Source organism: Oncorhynchus mykiss, chromosome 19, assembly GCF_057628025.1.
Source record: "Oncorhynchus mykiss isolate SJ-2025 chromosome 19, ASM5762802v1, whole genome shotgun sequence".
Taxonomy (NCBI): Eukaryota; Metazoa; Chordata; class Actinopteri; order Salmoniformes; family Salmonidae; genus Oncorhynchus; species Oncorhynchus mykiss.
In genome coordinates, this window is record NC_143040.1 from 6,335,001 (window position 1) to 6,337,500 (window position 2,500).

The 2,500-nt window shown below is 51.3% G+C and overlaps 1 protein-coding gene across 1 annotated transcript in view; it reads left to right on the forward strand.

The window, feature by feature from the left end:
* The window catches only part of LOC110516808 (adhesion G protein-coupled receptor L3), a 361,807-nt gene that overhangs the window by 254,536 nt on the left and 104,771 nt on the right, over positions 1–2,500 (forward strand).

A 2,500-nucleotide genomic window follows, 5' to 3' on the forward strand; every position in this document is an offset into this window, starting at 1 on the left:
TTCATCCTCAGACTGTAGAGGTTAGATAACCAGAGGGAGTGTCCTGTAGGATCCAGCATGGTCCTGTTCATCCTCAGACTGTCGAGGTTAGAGAACCAGAGGGAGTGTCCTGTAGGATCCAGCATGGTCCTTGTTCATCCTCAGACTGTAGAGGTTAGATAACCAGAGGGAGTGTCCTGTAGGATCCAGCATGGTCCTGTTCATCCTCAGACTGTCGAGGTTAGAGAACCAGAGGGAGTGTCCTGTAGGATCCAGCATGGTCCTTGTTCATCCTCAGACTGTAGAGGTTAGATAACCAGAGGGAGTGTCCTGTAGGATCCAGCATGGTCCTGTTCATCCTCAGACTGTCGAGGTTAGAGAACCAGAGGGAGTGTCCTGTAGGATCCAGCATGGTCCTGTTCATCCTCAGACTGTAGAGGTTAGAGAACCAGAGGGAGTGTCCTGTAGGATCCAGCATGGTCCTTGTTCATCCTCAGACTGTAGAGGTTAGATAACCAGAGGGAGTGTCCTGTAGGATCCAGCATGGTCCTGTTCATCCTCAGACTGTCGAGGTTAGATAACCAGAGGGAGTGTCCTGTAGGATCCAGCATGGTCCTGTTCATCCTCAGACTGTCGAGGTTAGATAACCAGAGGGAGTGTCCTGTAGGATCCAGCATGGTCCTGTTCATCCTCAGACTGTAGAGGTTAGAGAACCAGAGGGAGTGTCCTGTAGGATCCAGCATGGTCCTTGTTCATCCTCAGACTGTAGAGGTTAGATAACCAGAGGGAGTGTCCTGTAGGATCCAGCATGGTCCTGTTCATCCTCAGACTGTCGAGGTTAGAGAACCAGAGGGAGTGTCCTGTAGGATCCAGCATGGTCCTGTTCATCCTCAGACTGTAGAGGTTAGAGAACCAGAGGGAGTGTCCTGTAGGATCCAGCATGGTCCTGTTCATCCTCAGACTGTAGAGGTTAGATAACCACAGGGAGTGTCCTGTAGGATCCAGCATGGTCCTGTTCATCCTCAGACTGTAGAGGTTAGAGAACCAGAGGGAGTGTCCTGTAGGATCCAGCATGGTCCTGTTCATCCTCAGACTGTAGAGGTTAGAGAACCAGAGGGAGTGTCCTGTAGGATCCAGCATGGTCCTGTTCATCCTCAGACTGTAGAGGTTAGAGAACCAGAGGGAGTGTCCTGTAGGATCCAGCATGGTCCTGTTCATCCTCAGACTGTAGAGGTTAGAGAACCAGAGGGAGTGTCCTGTAGGATCCAGCATGGTCCTGTTCATCCTCAGACTGTAGAGGTTAGATAACCAGAGGGAGTGTCCTGTAGGATCCAGCATGGTCCTGTTCATCCTCAGACTGTAGAGGTTAGAGAACCAGAGGGAGTGTCCTGTAGGATCCAGCATGGTCCTGTTCATCCTCAGACTGTCGAGGTTAGAGAACCAGAGGGAGTGTCCTGTAGGATCCAGCATGGTCCTGTTCATCCTCAGACTGTAGAGGTTAGAGAACCAGAGGGAGTGTCCTGTAGGATCCAGCATGGTCCTTGTTCATCCTCAGACTGTAGAGGTTAGATAACCAGAGGGAGTGTCCTGTAGGATCCAGCATGGTCCTGTTCATCCTCAGACTGTCGAGGTTAGAGAACCAGAGGGAGTGTCCTGTAGGATCCAGCATGGTCCTGTTCATCCTCAGACTGTAGAGGTTAGAGAACCAGAGGGAGTGTCCTGTAGGATCCAGCATGGTCCTGTTCATCCTCAGACTGTAGAGGTTAGAGAACCAGAGGGAGTGTCCTGTAGGATCCAGCATGGTCCTGTTCATCCTCAGACTGTAGAGGTTAGAGAACCAGAGGGAGTGTCCTGTAGGATCCAGCATGGTCCTGTTCATCCTCAGACTGTAGAGGTTAGAGAACCAGAGGGAGTGTCCTGTAGGATCCAGCATGGTCCTGTTCATCCTCAGACTGTAGAGGTTAGAGAACCAGAGGGAGTGTCCTGTAGGATCCAGCATGGTCCTGTTCATCCTCAGACTGTAGAGGTTAGAGAACCAGAGGGAGTGTCCTGTAGGATCCAGCATGGTCCTGTTCATCCTCAGACTGTAGAGGTTAGATAACCAGAGGGAGTGTCCTGTAGGATCCAGCATGGTCCTGTTCATCCTCAGACTGTAGAGGTTAGAGAACCAGAGGGAGTGTCCTGTAGGATCCAGCATGGTCCTGTTCATCCTCAGACTGTCGAGGTTAGAGAACCAGAGGGAGTGTCCTGTAGGATCCAGCATGGTCCTGTTCATCCTCAGACTGTAGAGGTTAGAGAACCAGAGGGAGTGTCCTGTAGGATCCAGCATGGTCCTGTTCATCCTCAGACTGTCGAGGTTAGACAACCAGAGGGAGTGTCCTGTAGGATCCAGCATGGTCCTGTTCATCCTCAGACTGTAGAGGTTAGATAACCAGAGGGAGTGTCCTGTAGGATCCAGCATGGTCCTGTTCATCCTCAGACTGTAGAGGTTAGAGAACCAGAGGGAGTGTCCTGTAGGATC